Below are 22,892 nucleotides of genomic sequence, written 5' to 3' on the forward strand. Positions count from 1 at the left end.
TACTAAAGAAATTGCCAGTAATGACCCTTTTTAAGAAGGGAAGCTTCTCAGCCGAGTGAGAATATTGCTTGCTGGCTGGGAGGGCAGATCAAAGTAAAAGCTGGCCTTGAAATACACCTGCATGCGCTCTTTTAGCACTCCCGGGTGTTCTGGAAACGCCGAAACAATATGCATGCATCCACGACACAGTCACTCGCCCATCAGCAGCTTAGAAATACTAAGACGCACAGGGATATATCATTAAGATTTCACCAGACAAAAGGGGAGGACTTGGCACAGAGAGGCTGGTAACAAAAAAACAAAAATGAAAAGAAAGAAAAAGAGAAAGCTTGCCTCCCTACAAACAGGAGGCAAAGGAGGAGGCAGAGGTCTGCTGCGGAGCTCTTTAAAATGTTTTTCCCCTCTTTTATTATTCTGTCGGTGGCCAGGCAACTCCCCTCCTTTGTGCTCTTTTCAGAATGGTGTTCGATTATTATGCTTTATTTAATTGGCTTAGATTTAAGCAAACAGACACCACTGGATGCAGGGCGGTGGGAACGGAGGAGGGAGGAGGGGGGAGATCAACACGGGAGGGGCACAGGGACAGAGGGACTGAAGCCAGCACTGCATGTTCCCGAAGGCTTTCATCTAAAGCTCCTAGTGGCCACTTAAGGTCTATAATCAAGCCACGTGTGTCTGATTTAAACAAAATTTAAACATATGAAAATAAGATTAAAGTCTAAACTAAAAAATAAAACAAAAAACAGCAAGTCAGCCAATGAAGCTGCGAATATTCCAGCTGCTCTAATTACCGTGGCTCCAAAGGCGTGTGAGGGCTGCTAAGGCTTTCCTGGGGTTCCTCTGGCCTTCCCTGGGCTCCCCTGGGCTCCCCTGGGCTCCGCTGGGCCTACGTCAACCACCTTTGGTATTTGCAGGCACAGAAGGTTGCTTCAGAGGTAGGGTTTCGCCCTCATACCTGGAAAATGGTCTTTAGAGCTACTCTGGGCCAATGAACAGTCAACAGTGTTTAAACAATTATTTTGACTTCGAAAATGTATTATTGTTTGTGTGGCTCCCAGTAATTATATTACATAAAGTCCCATTTGGAGTCTTAGAGGGATCTAACTCCACACATGGGGCTATTCTCCCACACTCCCAGGACTGCCCGCATCCCTTCAGGATCTCCCAGCAGTGAGGGCCACCAGCCTGCTAAGTGCCACCTGCATCTAGTGACTGGCATTATTTCACCTTTAGCAAGGGCTTGAGCTTTAAGGATTTTAGAAGTACCTTCTTAGTAAGGGAGTACAGATCCCACAGTACAGTGGTTTTGTTTTACTCTGCTTTATTTATGATTTTAGTTTTCTATCTCACATCTACCTTATTTATCAATGCAATGCCAAACTCATTCAGCTAAAAGCAAACTCATGCAGCTAAAGAAAAGAGGGGGAAAAAAGTTAAAAATAAGAGACTGGAAGTCATTTCTGACTTTCTCTTTGCCTCACATTTTTGAGGACTCTATCTAGTTAGCAAGAGCTGTATATGTTTTCCCTCTGCACAGCAAGTCAGCTTCAAACTCTTAAACTATTCCCACTGGTTCTTTGGAGATCTCCTGGTAACTACACGGGGTTTGGGGGTGGGGTGATGAGACCCTGGTCATAATAGAAGTTAATCTTACCAACAGCTCCAGAAATTGGCTGAAAGCCGTTGCAGTAAAGTATAGATTCATGAGATCCTGATATAACTTTAAAATATAAACTAAAATCTGGAATACAGATTTCTACTAAATTGTTCATAAGAAAACACATATCCTCTGCTGTTAGACCAAGAGATAAGAGCCTTTAACTGTCAGAAGAAAGTTATAAGCTTCTCTGTTCTTAAATAAGATTCTCTTTGAAACTTGTTCTAATAAGATATTTTTTATGTCTTAAAGGAGCCCATGCACTATCATCACAAAAATCATCGACCATTCATTTTTCACCATGTTCTCAAAACAGTATGGGCTCTGTGTAGCATCATCTAATCGTCTCTAAAGTTACGGTGTAAATATAAATGTCTATTTAACAGCTCATTCGTTTAATAAAATACTTGCTATAGTTGCCCACTGAAAGCACAGTCAGTTTCCAATGGGGACCACAAGGAATTGCATTTATGCCATTATGTGGCAGCTGAGAGACTCAGTCACAACAGACCCAGGGGAAATTTCTGGTTTCCAATTTCCCAGGGAATTGTGTTTTGAGCATTGTACAAATGAATAGTCATTTCTCTTAAATAATTAATTAAACAATGAAGATCCTTTTCCTCAAAAAGAAAAAATCCGTGGAGATACTTTTAAAAAGAAATCATTGTTATTGTAATTACGCCTCCTTAAAAGTCAAGTTAAATTTCTTAATCTGATGACCTCATAACTGAAATGCAAACATATTTTTTAAATACAACCAGAGTAATAACTATAAAATGTGTTTCATTGTCCCTCTCAAAACTGCAAGAATTGTTTATATTATACTTATTACATTGGCAAAAGGTTTGATCTCCTTTCGAGTAAAAGCCTATAAAACAGAGATGATTGTCAGGATATTTTTTAATTGAATAACTTCATTATTAGTGCCCAGCGAAAGTACCGAATGAAATGAATCGTAAGTGATATAGCACACATATCACAGAGTCATCTCTGTTAGGCAAAATTCTTGTAAAAAAATCATGCTTTTAAAAAGCCCAACAGCCATGTCTTCCAGCTCCTTTATGGGGTTACACAGAGCTTTTTCTCTTTTTATACTTTTTCTTTTCTTTTTCCTTTTTTGGGGGGGTTGGGGGGTAATGGTACAGACTAGTAGGTTTTAGGGTCACTTTTTGGTTTCCTTTTATATCCTCTGCTTGTTAAATTGTAACAACTGGGAGCAATTTTCTCATATTCACACTATTCCTGCCTGTAAAGTGTTACCTCTGGAAGCTTCTTTTAGAAAAGCGTCAGACAGTTGTGCTTAGCGAGAGGCTCATGTGTTGTACTTTATTCATTATAAATCTGTAATTTTGTTGATGACCATGGATTTCAGTGGATGCTGATGGGCTGTTAGACTCATATATGAACAATATTTCTTACAATAGGGAACCAGTAAAGTGGTTACGGTGAGAGGCTGCTTAACAGAAAGACCTCTGTGTAGCAAGTTATTCAATTTTACTGGGCCATCATTTCTTCATCTATAAATTATGGATCATAATATCTACTTTCTAATAGAACAATTTGAAGGACCAGGTATAGGATAGAGAACGCTTCTTACAAGGGGTGTGACAAACATTCTCTGTGTGTTACATGGTACTAGGATTATTATACAACTCTATGAATTGGGTAGGGCTCTGCTGAGTCAAAGCAAAGATCATCTTAGTCAATGAAACAGTTGTTTTTTTCCTGTATTTAAGTATACATCTCTTAAGATACTGGAAAAAATACTAAGTATTCAGAACATCCCTCAACTTTTGAAAATGTTGTGAATGTCAAATTGTGTCCAATGTTTATACAATTCCTAACTCTATCTGAAAATAGAATGCCACCTACTTGGAAATGCACCTCGGATATGTAGAGTATAACATAAGAAATGGTGAGTGGATGAGTTTTGTGATTGTTTTCTTATACTACCTGGCAGATATTATTAGTTTTTCTGATCATTAAAAGAAAAAAACTTCAAAAAAACACTGAAGGCTAATACATATTTCTCCTATAATTCAATATGCATACAACATCAAATAATATATTTATTACCATTAATGCTATAAGTTTACTGTGGTGTCTTCTTAAACTGCAAATATCAGGCTTTCCTTACCATGCTAACTTGAGTTAACATTTGACTTTTTGATGTTGTTTTTCCTCCTTTAAATAGCAATTTAATTATGCAGTTACTCAGCTCCAGAAAAGATAGCTTCATAGATGCAAAAGCAAGTGACTCATAGACATGATCTCAACTATCAAATGTCATAAATAGTACATTCAAAATGATGTCATCAAAACAAAGGAAGGGATTTATACAGATTTTCCTGAAGCTCCTCTATATATGACCAACTTAATAGATAGATGGTGATTAACTAGTGTCTGATTAGATTAGGTTCACAAAATGAATCTACTATATTTTTAACATCAATTTCTTGATTCTTCCTTCACATGTTAATACCAAGAGGAGCCATCTGCCCTTTCACTGTTTGAAAACTAAATTGGCAACTCTTCATTTCTTTTATGTTTTTACCCATGGACATATATTTAGAAACAGTCTTCATGTAATTTTCTGCAAGAGCCAGAAATCAAAAACACTGAACAACTTATTATTAATAGTCTCCGGTGGTGGCATCAAGCAAATGAATGCTTTCTTAAAGAAAGGGCCTAATATGCTATTTTATTCCAGGTGAGAAAGACTATTTTATACATTTGGAACATTTATTTTCTACTGGGTCCCCTCATCATAACATGAACATAGATCACTAACAACATGACCATTTACAAGATGTGTCCACTTGAATATCCATCCATCCCCTGGTTTATATTAGCTCCTGTCCCCTCTCAAAAGGTCAAGGTCTTTGCACATTAGTTGATTCCCAGATGACTGTCTAAAGATGTTAATATCTGACAATAAACACAAATTTGATAATACCATTTAACTGCAAACTGAAATGACAAATCTTGCAAAAGATGCAGGAATTTTTAAAGAGCATAAAGTCAGTGTTGGAGAAATGCTCAAGCAGCAGACACATCACGGGAAAATGAAGGTCTGGTATGGTTAGACCAGCTACCCAGTGAAAAGGAAAACCCCACAAGAATGAGAATACAATATTCGCTGCAGGAGATAATTATTTGTATGGTACAATAATGATGTAAGAATTGGAAAAACAGATTAAGCTCTTGATTTTTTTACAAAAGCAGCCTTTTTAAGCAGCATGCTGAGAAAGTCAAATGTGGCATAAAGGATGTTGAATGGTTCTCTATAAAATTTGTGGGGAAATTATTCTCAAAAAAACAAAGAACACTTGATTCACCCCTTTTTCTTAGAATTGGCATATAGTTGCAATTATAATGTAAATATTTCTATGCATAGTTATAATAAACTTATTTCATAAGATCTAATTTATTTTTTCAAACTAAAGATTGCCTCACACTTTTCCCCCCACTATGCTTTTAATGAAACTTGACCTGTGTTTGCAGAAGAGTCACTTTAAACATCTCCTTTTCTGAGACCAATTATTGTCAGATGGAGTCCTCTTATACATGTTTAATGTAAAAGATTTAATTTTGAATAAATCTATTTCCATGTGCTTTCTAAAAGTCATACAAAACTAAGATATTGAATTGAGTCTCACCAAAATATTTTGTGTAGAAGACTACTAATGAATAGCAGCTAGAAGAAACTGCATTTTAAAAATTGTTTCTTAGAATAGTCCAGTTACCTCTATCCAAATATTTTCCTTTCAGAGATTATTCATTCACCTTTGCACTCTCTGTCTCTCTCTGTCTCTGTCTCTGTCTCTCTCTCTGCTGTACTAACTAAAATACAGTGGAAAATTCTTGACTATGTTTAAAATTTCCATGTCTCCGACTATGAAAAATACACCATAACCATACAGTCTCATTCAGCCCTGCAGTTTTTAGGATGCCTACGGGCATCCCTTAGATGTGGGAGTGTATTTCTGTCTGCAGAAGCACTCTGTTTTGGGACTTGCTGAAACGAACACTTTGTCTTTCCTGTCTCCTTATACAACATGCCTGGCAAACTGTAATTATTCGTATTCCTTTTACAGCAGGATAATTATTTGTTATTTTTGCTTAAATAATAAAAGAACTAACAGTGCTCTTCCAACAAATAAGACTCCTGTGCACAGGGTTACAGGCCTGCCTGTCTGCACACTATGGAAAGATCCCCAACTGCTCTCCGTGAAACAGGCTGCCACTGTAAGCCTGCAGTGAAATTCCAGAGACAATTTTATGGCAATCCTTTACAGAAAGCTTCCAGGACAAAGCAAGATAGTCACATGTAGGGAAATCCCCCTTTTCTTAGTTCCAATTATATTTTAACTGCTGATGTTCATACCAGAAAACAAATGTATCATTAAAATGAATGTTGGTAAGATTCTTAAGACCAGGAGCAAAAACCTTTTCACTATAATTTATGATTATGTAGCTATGGCACTGAACTCCCAGTGTGACAGTCATTTTTGTTAAATCAAGGGCCAAACTACCAAATTAGCTCATCTGGATTAGGGCAGATTAAAACAGGGATTTGTACAGTGTTCTTGTTTCAAGGGCACTGGGCACAGACTAAATTCCTCTGTGTCTGCTAGAAATACTAAATCGAATCTCTGATGAAACAAATGCAGTCATTCTAAAAGTCTGTTCATCTTGCTTGCTCTCTACAGCCTCCTTTTGGTACCTCTCCTTAATGCTGGACAGGTCAGGGAACCTCAGAGGCAAATCAGTGAAAATGAGTAACTGCACACAGTATGCAAAACACAATCCTCCAGCAGACGGGACCTGCCACAGCTCAGCAAAGCAGAACCCTTAGCTCCCTGGAATGTGCAGCACGTCCCCCCAGGCAAGTACACATTCCCCTGCCAGGATAGCGGGACATCTGTGGCTTCACCGTGACATTACACAAACTTTTCTAAATGCATATTTCTGTTACTTGAGCACACACAGCCCTTAGACGGTTAGGTCAACTTTGAAACCAACAACAGCAAGGTTGGGTCGTTCTACTGACGAACAGATCGGGACAGTTAACCAAAAGGAAGGGTTCTCTTATAGCATTATATTTATTCCAAATATTGAGGTTCTATCATAAACATGCAAAACTGTGGCTACTCTATTATGTGGCCAAAAATGGAAGATACAAAGAGATAAGAGGTTAAACAGGGATTAAAGAGTGGGGGTAACTCCTCTCCCCACTTGTATATTAACACTGAGTCAAAAGAGCTGCCCACCAAAGCTTTAAAAACACACCATTAAGCGTTTACTCAGTGCCCGTTTTACACATAAAAGGTCCATGACCATCATGAGGGAGGATACTGTTCATGTCAGTCAATTGTTTGTGCCAAGGCCAGCTTTCAAGTTTCTACAACCAATGAGACAGTAACTATGAAGGCACATTGGAGCTGGTAAGCTCTCTCTGTTGATAGACCTATCATGGTCTTCTTAAAGCTTTTGTCATGGGCAACATGCTAGGTAAAAAATATATATATATCGTAGCCATGCCGTATTGTCATTTCCACATTGTACTTTTAAACCAAGGGCTTTCTTTTTCCCAGAAACTTCTTGGCTTCACATCTGTTTGAACAGAGAATTCTATTAACCAACCGCTACTGTCCCACACATGAAGGTAGTTTGCCTCCTGGTTGGAGCTGAATGAGAGAACAGTTCTGCACAGCCAGTGATCACCTTCCTTAAGGACATCTTATCTTTCTTTGATTTTTAAAGTTAATCAGTTTCTGTCGTAAAGGCTTTCACTTCTAGCCACTGATTTCTGAACTTGAGATATCTGCCTCCCTCCTAAAGCTCCCAGAGAGATGTGGTCCCGAGAGTATCTCTCGCTAGTCGCTTTCTATTTCCAGAAAACGGGGCAAGTTATGAAGCCATTTTAAGGTTTCATAGTATATTTCCGAAGTATAATATAGACTTTAGGGAAGTGGCACCAAGCCTCACAGGTAGCTCTACACATTTACAAATACCCCATCGGAGAGTGAGTCCAGTTGTGGAGTGGTCAGAATCCACTACAGTTCTTACAAGAACCGAAGTCTTCTTGGTCTTTTTCAGCTATCAGGAGAGCTGGTTCCTGTTCCATGAGTTTATTAAAAGAGATTCCCAGTGTGAACATGTACCTTTATTGGTAGTGGATATTAATTATTTAATTAATACTAGTGATACAAGTTTAGGGTTAATTTCTGTATTCATCTTCCTATTTACACCAGCTCTTCAAAGTGCTGGGATCGAACCTGGGACCCTTCAGTCTGTAGGTCTATGCTCTAACCACTGAGCCAAACCAGCTAGGGCTTAAGATTTATTTTAGAAAATATAAACACTACTCCTTCAAAGGAGACTAAGATGCCAAATATCAGTTATCCTTTCTTATATACAGGTCCTATATAGCAGAAAGACACACTGCCAGCCAAGTGTGATTTGACCTTCCTGAACTGATTTGAAGTAAACTCAGAAATCATTATTGACGGACCCCAGAATTAATCAGCATTTTTATCATTTACATACATGGTAAGTTATTTGTGACACAAGGGGAAAAGGCATTAAAGAAAGAAAATATCCCAAGAGCATACCTCTATAGCATATTGACTTCCAAGCTCACTGCAATTTGAACATAATTTTTAAAATTCTCTTCATAAATAATAAACAGCGATTTACCTTTTTATAAAGCAATATTTTACACCGGAAAGATCATTATATATCCTATGAAAATAAATAGCATTTCCCCCTCTGCATTCAAAAATTTATTTTCCTGACGTATGAAACATGGTTAGTTAAACCTAAAAAGAGAATAAAATTTTCACATAAGATATAGAAATGAATGAGATATTTCTAAATGAAAATGTTCCGAAAATAAAATCCTGCATTATTATGACTAGAAAAAAGAAAGAAAAAGGAAACAACTGAAAAAGACTGACTACCTTTAACTAGTGTTTGTCACTAAATACAAATAAATAAAAATAAAAATAATGGAGTATCAGCCACCATTTATTGACCATATCTAAATACTGATTTGTAGTAGCGTTAGAGTCTATTTTATAATCTAATTTGAATCTGTAGATACAAACACTACATTTTTAAAAATTAAGATTTATTAAGTACTTCACAATCTTGCTAAGCACTTCACAATCAATATGACATTTATTCCTCCCAACTCAGAGATAAGTATTATTGAAATCACCAGTGAACAATCTACTATAGACTGAGGAACTGGCCAAGAGCACAGAGCTGTCAGTGGGAGAAGCCTAAACCTGAACTGACCTGAGCTATCAGTCTCACTACAATATGCTTGCTTAGTCATAAAAAAACTAAGCACGAATCTGTGCGGCTAAACGAAGCCCAACCTTAACCTGCAGGAAAGGTTGCATCTTTGAGATCCTGGCTCAGCTGATGGAGTCCTGCAGGGAAGGAAGAGCAGAGCACTTGAAATCAGGTAGCCAGCAGCCCTCGCACCAAGGGAAGCCTGCAAATTCCAGGCTGCGGCCTCCAAGCTCACCCAGGGCGCCCAGGCTCCACCAGCCATAAAAGGAGGTGTGCCCCTCTTTACTCTGCAACAGGGAGTGTGCTCTTATGAAAGATAACATCTATGAGGCAAGAGGCAGCGAGCAGAAAATCATTGCTCACAAATCTACCTTCCTTCGAGTCAGGCAATAATGGACCCTTGCAACTTTGGGGATTGGTGGGGATTTTGATAGAAGTTAAGAAGACAAAAGTCTCTATCCGGAATACGTTCTGGTGGTGGGTGACCCTGGAAGTAGGCTGTAGAGAAGACAAATCCTATTAAGCCAGCTGGAAGGTCTGAGAGCAGCTGGTGGCTCTGGAGACAGAAAGAGCTGGGAAAAGCTCAGAAAAATCTGCATTGCAGATAAGCCTCCTGGGAGACAGCTGAACTCTTAACATCTCCCCCAGCCAGTTTCTCTCCCGAGAGCACTGTGGCCCCAGGTGGTGTAATTTAGACTGTAAATAATTTCCAAGCCTTTCTGGTGACCTTGGGTGATTTAACACAATTGCATCTTTTGTCCTGCTGCTTTTCACCTGTCAATGTTTGTTATCGTGTGTGTGTGGGGGGGGGGGTCGGTGGGTGGTTGGAATGGGCAGTATGAAAGGAACAAATTTGTGTTGAAATTTACCTTCAACACTTCTTTTATAGGTCTTACCTACCTTTTATTTACTGTTAGGCTTTATCTTTTATTAAACTTATATTACTCAGCTTCAAAACAACATAAAGAACTGAGCACCTACCTTGACTATTAAGAAGGGAGTGGAGAAATACAAATTTGGGAAGTCATACTAATCATTGCCAATTATAGAGCTTCTGCTATGTAAATTATCTTCATTAACTCCATCAATATCCTAATGAGGTTGATCTTATCATTCGTACTTTGTACAACTGAGGCTTGATAAATTCCCAACTTCTCACAGCAGATGAGGGCCAGAATTGAACCCAAGGGTATCTAACTTCAAAGAATGTACTTATTCCACTACATTATAACCAAGTGTTCATTAAATGCTTTTATGTGCCAGACATTCTGCTTATGAAAGGCAATAATGGCCATAGCCTCCAGAAACTCCTGCTTCGTTGGGATAAAGGCAATTGTAATAAATAGCTTTATAAATAGAGGCTGTTATTATTTTTTAAAAACTTTTCTAAAAGACTTCATATTTTCTAGAATGGGTCCCCAAATAGTAATTTAGAATTCTATTTAAAAAACCAACCTAAAATTAAAGTCTAGTATATGATCACAAGAAAAGTAAATATCTGTGGGGGATGAGAGATGAATAGGCATAATTTTTAGGGCAGTGACAATACTCTGTATATTATACTGATAGATATGTATCAAGCTCACTGAATGCACACCAAGAGTGAACCCTAAAGTAAACTGTGTACTTTAGGTGATTATGATGTGTCAGTGTTCATCCCTGATGAAAAATGTACCATTCTGGTGAGAAATGCTGATAATGGAGGAGGCCCTGCATGTGTGGGGACAGGGAGTATGTGGGAAATCTCTGTACCTCCCTCTCAATTTTGTTATAAACCTAAAACTGCTCTAAACACGTCATAATAAAAGAGGTGTATAGAGCAAGAGCAGAGTGGAGTTTCTGGACACCTTTGACAATCCAAAACAGAGCCACTGTCACCCATGACAGTTATGTCAAGTGCTGTGTCAAGACTGCGATAAGCGATGTAATAGGAAATGCCCTTAGGAGGGGCCCACGCCCCAAACCTCCAGTCCGGACACTTGGATAAGGACTCCATTTAGACATCAATATGAGTAGGGCCTCCACCTCTTGTGGGCTATAAGAACTCAGAGCTCCGACCACCCAGTGTTTAAGCTTGGCTGTGCCATGGGTCAGGCTCGGAGCCCTGCCCCACTTCCACTCCACTCCACTCCACGAATGCCGCAAGTGTAGCCAACTGGCTTGAGACCGATGCCCACTTCTTCACCTGTGGATGCCCCCAGTAATCAGGAGTAGGGCCTCCACCTCTTGTGGGCTATAAGAACTCAGAGCTCCGACCACCCAGTGTTTAAGCTTGGCTGTGCCATGGGTCAGGCTCGGAGCCCTGTCCCACTTCCACTCCACTCCACTCCACGAATGCCGCAAGTGTAGCCAACTGGCTTGAGACCGATGCCCACTTCTTCACCTGTGGATGCCCCCAGTAATCAGGACTTCATGCTGGAGGCTTGCTCTGCTCACTTCTATCACATAAACGCCCCCTCTCTGTGTGTAACCTGTGTGTGACTCTACTGGCTTATTGGGGAGCTCTCCCCTGATAAACCTGGCATTGTGGAAAGACACAAACATGTATGAGTGACTCCTTTCGGGGATACTCCTTTGCTCAGGACAAGGGGGGAAAACAGAAAAATAAATAAATAATTAAAAGGAGAGCATGTCCATGGTTTTGATGAGCTAGAAGATGGATGAAATTTTGATAAATGAACTTTAGTTGAGATGAGATTAGGTACACTTTTTAAGGAAAGAGAATAGAATAAAAAGTCGGTCAGTCAGGCAACATCCTTCTTTGGCCACTTACTCTGTACTAATCCTTGCAGTAGGTTCTCAAACTGTTGCGGTTGTCAAGATTAGAGATGATGAGAGACTAACATGATCCTTGGGAACAGAGAAATAAATGGATTTGAAATCTGTTTAGAAAGTAGAACTGATAGGGCTTCTTACCTGATTGGAATGGTATACTTTAGGTAACAATTTTAATATAAGCACTATTTACGTAAGTAACAATGATAGTTGATAAAATGACATTTCAGAGCCTTTGAAAGTGTATATAAAGTCATAAAGTTGTCATACAAATGATGACTAGGGTAGACTGTAATGGGAAACCCCTCAAAGACAGTGGCTTAAACACAATAGAAATTCATTACAAGTTAATCTCACATTCAAAACGGCTGCTGAAGATCCAGCCATTTAGTCTGAATTCCCAACCACAGAAAGAAGGAGAAGTGCTGACAAGCAGAACCTTTCCTTTTCAGTAGTTGACCTAAGATTCACACACAACTTGTGTTCATACCCTACTTGCCAGAAATTAGTCATGTGGTCGCATCTACTTGCAGAGGAGGCTGGAATTCTGGACTGATTCTGAGTTGCCATGTGCCCATGAATACCCCCAAAACAGGAGTCTTATTATTACTGAGAAAGAAAGAGATCATCGGGGGAGGGGGAGGAGTAATCTGTACCACGTTAATTATGGGCTAAGGACCTTGGATTGAAAAAACAAATAAAACTTATAAGTTGTACCAGGCCTCTACAACATAAAATTAAAACACATCAAAATGAACTCACTTTGAAGTAAGACTACACATTTGCCTAAGTCTCCAAGAACACTTAGTTTTTAAGCTCAATTTCAAACTAAATGGGCTGGGTAAGTTAAACAGAGCATCTCCGTCAATAAATATGGGTTTATACTGCTACAAAGCAGCCTCAGCCATTCCAATGGTTAAGTGCAGTTGTTTATGATTTCATTCTCTTTACTTTTAATAGTAGCCATAAAAAGCCAATCGAATGCATTTTATTCACATTCCTTGGTATGAGGCCTTGAGTTTAAATTATGTTATCTTACTGGATCCACTAACATTTAATTAGGTCTGGTGACTTATCCCTCTACAGACATTCAACTTTAGAACGTAATAGCTTCGTGCAGCAAATGAGAATTAATAGCAGTCAGTGAGTGGTCAATGCATCACTCAGCACATATTCACATTGATTTATTTCATGTTTTGTCTGTTTGATGTGTCCTGTTTGTTTCTAAGAATAAAGGCTACGAATAAGGTGCTGTGTTTGAATACTTTAGGGGGAATACTCTTGTATCCTCCACAAATGATTCCCAGTATGTTGAAGCCAAAGGCCAGTGTGAGTACGTGGAAGTCAGAGGATGGTGTGATTCTTAATTTTCTAGGTTTCGTTCCTCTTAACATTTCTTCAACCTTTACAATTAAGCCACTTTACTGTTATTCTCATTTTCTTTATTTTCCTTTTACTGGTGCTTCACGTCCCAAACTCACTGAGAGAACAGAAACCTTTAATTAACTTAAGCCATATAAAAATATAATAGTATTGTGATAGCTATTTAGAAGCACTAAGTTAGACCCATTATTAACATATTCACATTCTTAATTTTGCCAAGTAAAGGATTACAAAACATTAAGTCATATATTCTATCAGTTAAATTAATACATATATTCATTTGTTTTACTGTAACTGATAGTATGTTAACTATATTCTTGGTCTGCTTATTTCAGTACTGCTACCAGTGGATGATTTCTGGGTCTTTTGCACTGCATTCAGTTTTTGTTGTCTCAATTTAGGATTACCTTGCATTCCTATTGGGTAGAAAAGTAGTTTTCCTGGTACTATGGCTAATCTCCAGGTTTGCATTTTTTTGTTACTCTAGTCTTATATATAAAGACAGTTTATATTCTATTTTTAGTTTACAGCATGCACTTATATGTTCCATCTCAACATTGAAAATACGTTATCATCTTTATTTTATTTTTTTTAAATAAAAGGACCTAGGACAGAGAAGTAATTTTTCCAGCTAGCTAATAAACCGTAGAGCTAGAACAATATAATCAGTGCAAAAGAGTGCAGTGCAAACATATATTGATATTGCTGTTATAAAAAAATCACAGTGAAGAAAATTAAATGTGGTCATTGATAGAAGAGTTACCACACACTTCTTTCTCCAAATTATCATTAAGATGGTTTTTAGAATGTTGAAAAAGAATGACCTAACAAAAATACTGAAGCTATTCTAGAAGTCAGGATGCAGATGGGCTGAGACAGAAAGAGGAAAAAAATGAAGGAAACTGCTGGTAGGAGCACGTGGGTGAATAGCAAGTTTCCCAAAGGAACCTGGAGGAACTCCAAGCTTAGAGTCTTCAAACAGTCCAAGGGGAGCGGAGGGCCAGTATCATAGCAGTTCATTCAGATCACATGCAGAACAACTGGGTCCCTTTTCTCCCTTGCCACTATATTTTCAGCTGACAGGAGAAGCTTTTGCCATCAAGGGTGAAAGCAAGAACTAGTCTTTCATGAAAGCGGGTGATCAGTTTTGGAACCTGGTCGAGTATAGATAAAGGAATGCAGAATTAAAACCCACTGTGGAATTGTGAGGGTCCTAACCTGCTCACTTGTTGGTCCCATCTCCGTGCCTCTCTGGGATGCCTGCTTGTTGAGACTCTCCCAATGCCCAGCCCTGCAGTCAACAGCGAGGGGAGACACGGATCTGCACATCGCAGAGGACGCTTACGACAGCTACCTACGATCTTCAGCTTAGTTTTTCATTCATCAAAACAAACCAAAAAAACCCTCCAAATCAATTTGAAAAAAACTAGCAGCTGAACAACAAAAATACTTAAAAAAAAAAAAAAAGATTCTTGGGGAAATAGAGATAACATAGGGAACAAGAGAACTTAGGGAACTTAAAGAATATTGCACACTTCAAAAATAAGCTTCCTTTCAAAAATAAAATTATTGAAAAATATCAGTTAGAGAATAAGAAAGAGTCCCTAGAAATTAATGTATGATTACTCAAATAAGTAATTCACTGAACTGAAAAAAAAAAACAGAATTGGCAGAGCTAAGGGCAAATGATAATTCAGCTGATAAGAGGAAGAAAAAACTCCTAGAATGTATAAAAAGTGAAAAGGGGATTTAAAAAATATGGGAAACCGGAGACATGACAATCAACCTAGGAATCCCCTAAATACAGAAGGAGAGCAGGAGAGGAGGAGAGAGGAGGGTGTGCGCCAAGGTCAGTGCGGGCTAAGCCGTCCGTGTCGTCCTCCCAGGCTTGGGTGGGGGCCTGGTGATGCTCCAGAGTGGCACTCTCCAATAACACGCTGCGATTACGGAAATGCACTGCAATATGTAATCTTCTACAGTACATATGTTCTGTGAAAATAATCTGGCTATGGAGCACTTAAAATGTGGCTGGCTAGTATGATTAAGGAAACAAAATATTATTTTTGGTTTTAAATAATTTCAATTTAAATAGTTGCAGAGGGCTTGGTGCTACCATGTTTATTAGCCAGCACAGCTCAAGAGAGCAAATGAGAACCACTGAAGGGAGAAAATGGAAACAGCAAAGAGTGCTACGCTTTATCTGGGAGATTAATGGGGGATGGCGTTCAGGGCAGCGAAACCAGGTAAAAGCACGTCTGCAACCCTGGCATGTTGCAGTGAGAGCCGGGGTGAGGGGGGTGGAAAGGAGAATTTGGAGAAGAGGCGGCCACCACAACAGGAGTGTCCTCAGTTTGACCTCACCTCAACCCTACTCAATGCCCTCTGAGGTGATTTTCTTTACGAATGCTACCCTTCCATCTACATCTGAGATCAGAACTGGGATTCACAGCTTGCAGCTCAAAGTTCTTCTTTATGAGCTCTTATAATTATACTAATAGGTAAAACACAACCCCTGCTTTTTAAAATGTTTCACCATAAATCTGACTTTCTGGAGCTATAATGATTTTCTTTGCTATCCCGGGTCCTTGCTGAGCTATTTACCATTTGCTTAAAATTCTGTGAAACTAATAACTAAACAATGGATTCTTATTATTACTCTATTCCTCTGTCAAATGCTTTTCAGTCGGTAAGATTACATTTTCTGTGACGTATTTAGCCGTATCCTTTTCATACTGTACCACTGCAGTAATAACTGCTATTTTTACTAGTATTTAGCGAGCTCCACGCCAAACTATTCTAGGACTCTAAACACAGGAGTCTTTTGGGAGATCAGGGCAATCTGTTTAGTAAAGGTCATGGCTGCCTTGGAAGGGGTTCTTTACTTTAGCCATTAAGTGCATTATTAAAATAGTCCAGGCTTAGGACAGTATACTTATCTATCTGTTTGAATGTGTAGTAGTTGAAAGTAAAGACTCTGGCGTCAGAACAAACCTATCAGCCCCAGGTTTACCATTTTCTAATGGGGTGATTTGGGTAGGTCATTTGCAGTCTTCTAACTTCAGTTTTCTCATCTGTAACAAATATAACAAGATCTGCCATTCCCATTTCAGGGATTGTTGTGAGCTTTAGGATGTCATGAATTAGAGAATGCATCCTATGATTTAAAAACTGGTACAGAATTATTTTTTTCCTTAAAGTCTAAATGGAACTTCTTAATTGGTCACACTATTCCAACAATTTTATAATCCGAAGTCCACATCCTGGGTCTTTTTGTGAGCATAGCATACAATGCGTAACTAAAAATGCCTGAACACATTAAGCTATATATTACATTTATTATTTCCCTTTGATCTGTTGGCCTATCCACCATCTTGTAGAGAAAAAGTACAGCAGTCTGACCAGAGTCATATGAGTTATACAGGACCATGAGTTCTAAGCAGAATTTTCAATTTTTTCCATTGTTAGATCTCAAGTACCAATGTAATCTTGTAAAGTCAGTAATTTTAGGGCTTTCTGTCCCCACTATTGAAAGTATAGGCAGTCTAGTTATTACTATTTTTTCTTAGATTCTAAAATATCACAAACTCACTGCAATACACTCAAAATCACGCCCACCAGTTGCTCTTAGGCATTGTGTGAAGAGAATCATTAATGCCTCTGCGTTGTATACATAACTATGGAATCTTACAACAAGAAAGACCTACAAAAAGCAAGAAAATATTTTTAAAGAAAACTAAGTATAAACATCGTTAACTTTGGAAATAAAACACAAGATCCTCCTGGAAAAACATATCATTTCCTAAGTTCTTACACAATGTGAAGAAATATATTTTGGTTATAATGTACTCAGTGGAGTAGCTTTGTTTTAACAATTGCCAGATGTGGATCAAGGTACTGCCGGCTGCTTTAAATGGTCATAATCCAGAGTCATTAACGCCAGGAGAGAATCTGAAGAAAGGTTAATATAAACCATCCAAGGCAGACTCAAATGGAATCCACAGAAAAAGAGGATTGATTTAGACATTTTTTTGAGAGAAAGGGAGAATTTGTGTCAGAAAGACCAGAAATTATCCTGCGCTACTCTGAGACTCTTAACTATTGAACAAATGGCTAAAGAGAATCAAAATTCTGGAAGTTTTACCAATTCCAGTTTAACAATGCAAAGACTAGCACTATCCATTACAAAAAGACTACAGTTACACACACACACACAAACTCACACCTCACACTCATTTTCTTAGCTTCAATTTGGCAAATGCATCAAGGGCATTGTCTATGTAGATGACACAGGAAGTATGAAGATGCCAAGACATGACTTCTCTCCTCAAGGACATTTCCTAAATGTTCTCCTTGAAGAAATGTGGTTATCAATTTCAGTTGATTTCTGTTCATCTGAAAACTAATTAGATATTTTTCACTGGAATTTTTAATTTAAAGTTTCTAAATAAATACCAAATTACAAAATGACAGTGACTAGGTCCAGAGATCTAGACCTACAGCTAGATCCTTTCAACAAAGGATAAATACTAAGTATGAGGACATCCCAGATGTTTCAAACGCACGTAAGCCGCTTTCCTTGATGGGTGAGTAAGCCATATCTACTGAATTTCTTATTTTCTTAGATATTTTCCGGCTGCAACGTGGGGTGTGGGAGGAATCAAACAGGTAAATGCTCCAAGTTCCTGTAGCTGCTGAGAGTCAGAGCCTAGCAGTGGAGGCAGAAAGACAACAGCCCCCTAGACAGAATCTGTCAAGGCTTTTAGGGAACACTTAGCCCCCGTGAACGTCCTAATGGTCCTTCTTCCTTCAGAAGAGTGCAGGTGTTGTCATCAACCAAAGCAGTCCTCCAAAAAGAAATGCTTCTGTTGGAAAGAGTGCAATCCTTAAATTGGAGACTATCCTCGTAAGTTCCCTGTGGCTTTAAGCAGAGGCCCCCAGAGCTTGTATTGAGATGTGAGTGGCCAGAAGACAGGATGTGGAGACCTGGAAGCTTCCCTCCTAAGCACAGAGGAACGTGGAGATGCCAAGTACTAGGGGGCCAGGGAACTTAGCAGGCAAGCACTACGCTGAACATCCAGGCAGAGAGATTAAAGTCCAAAAAGTCATGAGGCAGGGGGCAGAACTGGAGTTAAGAAACCGGCACAGAGTTATGTGCAATCGCATCCCCAAACCGGAGCCGCAAGAAATTATTATATGGAACAGTAAGCATTGAGCATGGGCAGAGACTGAAATGCCAGTAGCTCATCAGGGCTGGTTTAATGGATCTTTCATAAAACAACTTGCTGGAATCAAAACAACTCAGAAGAGGAACAATTCTCTCTCTCACCATCCGAGAAGTAGAAAAGCAGGGAGCACTTCATGCTGCATGAAGACAAGCACTCGAATCTCACTTGTTCATAACAACTTCTCCAAGCATTTCTAATTTTTCTTGTCTGAACATTCGCCTTCCAACCTCTAAGCAAAGCATGGTCCACAGTCCAACAGCATCAACATCACCTGGGAGCTTGTTAAAGAACCTCAGGTCTGTCCTCACACCTACTGATTCTGAATCTGCATTTTAATAAGATCTCAGTTGATTCCTCTCTGCTGTAAAATTTGAAAAGCTTACCTCCAAGCATCTATTCTTACCCCCCATCATCCATTGTTTGCACAGCAGCCTGAGTAATCTTTTAATTTAATTTGTTTACCCACTAATTATTCCCCCCCTATAGAAAGAAAGTACCATGAAGGCAGAGAAAGAGCATGGAATTTGCCCCACTAATTCAGTCAGCATTTATTGACTGTCTACTATGTACTAGGCAGTCTGCGAGAGACAGGATACAATAAAAATAAAAGAGGACTTCTTTCCTCAAGTAGCTTTTAGCTACCTTTCTCCTTTCATTTTTCCAGTTGTCAAATTCAAACCTTCGAGTCACCACTGAGTCCTTCTACTTCTCATTCCTCCCACCAGTCAAGGACTAGCTATTCTCTGTATATAAATGTGAGCTCAAAACCATCTCTCACTGTCATGACCTCTTTTTTCATGCCCACTATCAGCACCCTCTTTGAGCGTTCATTATTTCCTGCATTATCCCATGACAGCTTTCAAAGTGATGCTTTCTTCAAAATGATGCTCTCGTGTACACACAACTCCAATTTATCTCACACAGCTATATAAAAAATCATCTGAAAATACAGTTGAGGTCATAATGGTCTCTTATTCAATATACACTTGATAGCTTCCCATTTAATGCAGAAAGAAGACCCCCACAAACTCTTCAACTTGACATTTAAGGTCCTCCAATGTATTACGTTGAGCTGAATGAAATTTTTATTTTGCTGTTCAAAAAGGGCAGAATATTGTCCATTGCATATGGTACCTTTCCATTCTTTTCCTCTGAGGTCCCCCCTCTGTCCTGCACTCTGGAATACAAATGAGATCAATCTAAGCTGTCCAAGCGTGTTCACTTCCTTTGGTTCCTTTGCTCAGGTTTGTTCTTTCTGGAGCTCCTTCGAGCATTCTCTCTCCCTTGAATACTTCTAGTCATCCCTAAGTTCCATCTCAAAACACTCATCCTCCACGATGTATCTCCTGTTGAGTCCCTTCTCCATTGGTAGTAACCCTGCCATGCAATGAAGTCACTTAAGAAAGTATTCATGTGTCTCTGACGCTACCAATGAGCACTGGGGCTACTTCCCTGTCTTACTCGGTTGTACCCACTGAGCTTCCAAGTGTTTTGCTGTATATACTCCTTCGCAAGCAGCACATCTTAATACATATTTGTGTACATGTTAGTGCCCTCAGTTATTTTTCTGGGTAAGTTTTACTTAAGGTTAAAAGTGGTATTTTCTCACTGTTCGTGATACTTTTCTCTGCTTGTTTGTTATTTTGGCCATTTGAAATTTCTTCTGTCATTAAATAAAAAAAAACCCCATAAAACTTTGCAAGGTATGGTATCTGTTATGCTGTTTAGCACCTGAATTCTCTGGCTAACTTTCTCATATAGATTATGCAATTCGGTAATGCAACTTCATTGTAATGAACTAGGAGAAGCTTTATTAATTCATTTATTTAAAACTTCCTCATTTATCTCTGACAGTCTTCCTTAAAGAATAAAGTTCCTCAGGTCAAATAGAAAATTCATATTAAAAATATAAAATATGTCAGAGCTTGAAAATTACAATGAAGTATTTGAAGGTATATTTACTTCTACACTATGTATCAAAAAAAACAAGAATCTACAAGCATATCATTTTAACCTTCTTGCAGCAACATGTAAGTCACATGCATAAATAAAACATTAAGACAAAGACTATAAAAAAATGTAGTATGTTGTGGTTAATATGAAGGACTTTGGGCCAGACTTGTGTTGATGGCCCAACTGGAGTCTCAGTTCATTCATAAAATGGAGACCGTACCCACTTCCCAGGATTGTAGTGAGAGTTAAAATGAGACAACGTGTGTTAAGGGCTTAGAATATTATCCGGCACATCATCAACAAAAAATTATAGTTTTATTAATAAAGATAAATGACAAGAAAGATTTCTCTAAAGCTATCACGATTCTAGAAGTTTCTTTGTAGACACCTTAAATATATATGTATAAAATGATGTCATACTTAACTAGTCCATAATGAGCAAGAAAGTGTTTAGGAAGACTATGACATCATTTCTAGTGTTGCATTTAGAAAGAGAGAGAGAGGAAAGGCCTCCTCCCCTTTGCTGCAGCAAAATCTTGGCTGAAGACATGAAGAGCAATAAACAATGTCAAGCCTGGGAATATTTAGGAAGTGTCCATAAAGCAAAACTCATGCTGCAGTTTGGCATCTTTCCCCTGTCTGATGAAAGTGGAAGGGGCATTTCAGAAATTCTTTCCATCTTAACCTAAAACCAGAAAAATTCTTTTCCATGGAGCCTGGAGAAATTTTTACACACGGTTTGCCTGCTTTTCTACCAGGTATTATCCAATTAGTTATATAAATTAGGGAATTGTAATGAATATTTTGGGTAACTAAAAAGTGTGCCAAATGTGTTTTACAGTGTGTAATCTCATGAAAAACAAGAACAAAAAAATAATGGGGGAAAATGCAGATTTTCCCATCAAATTCATTTATCCATCAAATAATTAAATAAGTATTTATTGAACTACTGTGGTCAAGGCACTATGCTATGTGCTAAAGGTAAAAGTGAAAAATCAGTAAAGGAATTAATGCCAAAACTAATGCCCAGATGTTGTTGGTTAGAAAAACCATGATATAGATCCCCAACTCTCTTAGAGTCCAGTAGTCAAATTCTATTCTGATTTGACAATGTAACAAACTATTTGAATAAACTCTGGTTTATTACACAAAATCCATCAGCACACTAGATAAATTTTTAAATGGTGCTAGAAAATTTAGGGACCAAGAGGCTCTTGGTAAGGTCATATGCCATTTCTCTAGTTCCAGTCTTATTGACAGTATATTGAAGACTTTTTTGGGTAGATAAATAATAACTTCATCCTTCTGCAATTCATGTAAATACCCCAGAGTTCAAAATTAATATGACTTCCTAAATGAGTCGGAAAATTAGGAAACAGATTCTCATATGAAATATATAGTGTATGGATTTTGTTAGATGGGAAGATATCAAACAGAGGGTTGTTTTTTTCATGATGCATAAAATGTTTTCACTTACTGTGAGAGAAACCTAAAAAGAGAGTATGGTCCCAAGGGTTTTACGATACTCGGGAGGAATAACAAGTCCTGTGTGAGTCATACATGATTCCACTGAGTAATTTCTGAGGAAAAAGTGGAATATATTTCGTGTATCTCTGAATACATGAAATGAATCTAATAGAGTAGTCTATTAGATTTTGTTCAGTATCTGAAATAATGCAACTTCCTTTTTCTTTTTTTAGCACAGTGATTTAACAAATTCACTCTGGAAGGGTGGTGACAGTGACATGTGCCCCTTCCCCCTCCCCCACAGTAACCACCCACAGGAGCAAGGCTCTCATCAAGTGTTTGGGGGATGAATAAATTAAGGTTCTCATCATTACACACTGCAGAGAAAATTAAGCAAGGACAATGCATTAGTCTCCTCTCCTTCAACTGCTACAAATATTCATGCTCACAGGTGTACACACGCATACTTCTGGTATTTCAGGCTCAGTAGTTGAACATGAGCCATTTTGCAAGTATTGTGAAAAAACTAACCTTACTGCGTAAAATATTTTGGAGCCAGAGTCTCAAGGGGAAATACTCTGAGAATGCCAACGGAAGGCTTTGACGACATTATTGATCATCTGTTCATTAAAACGGAAAATGTCTTCCATTTTTTTAAAGCCAAATTACAAATAAAGGTTTTATTGACATGAGTATAATTAAAGTCAAAGATAACCTTATGGAATTAAAGAAAAGGTAACACCCCTACTTGCCATCTCCAATCAGTATGCATCCTGATGCTGAATTTGAAAATTAATGTTTTTCCTGTGAGGCATAAGGCCTGGGATGAATGGATTCAACTGCTTTTATGGCAAGATGAAGGATCACTTTCTCATGCTCTCGATGCCAAATAAAGCGATGTAAAATCAGTTCTTTTCATAACTGACAGCCTCAGCCTTTGAATATATCTGTTGCTAAAGCATCTTTGAATAAGTTACCATCTTTTCTTCGCAAAACCCAACAATACTGAGTCATTCCTGGGCTTTCATCTCTAGCGCCCATTCTACTTGGGGAGGGCAAGCCAGATCATTTAGCCACTTAAGAAAAAAAATATCACCTCTTAGCAAAATTTCCTCAGATAAGTCAGT

General features: G+C 38.5%; 1 protein-coding gene across 34 annotated transcripts in view; it reads right to left on the reverse strand.

The window, feature by feature from the left end:
• The window catches only part of MAP2 (microtubule associated protein 2), a 214,013-nt gene that overhangs the window by 79,586 nt on the left and 111,535 nt on the right, over positions 1–22,892 (reverse strand). The gene's annotated exons all lie outside the window — the stretch shown is intronic.

Source organism: Miniopterus schreibersii (assembly GCF_964146895.1).
Source record: "Miniopterus schreibersii genome assembly, chromosome: 7".
NCBI lineage: Eukaryota > Metazoa > Chordata > Mammalia > Chiroptera > Miniopteridae > Miniopterus > Miniopterus schreibersii.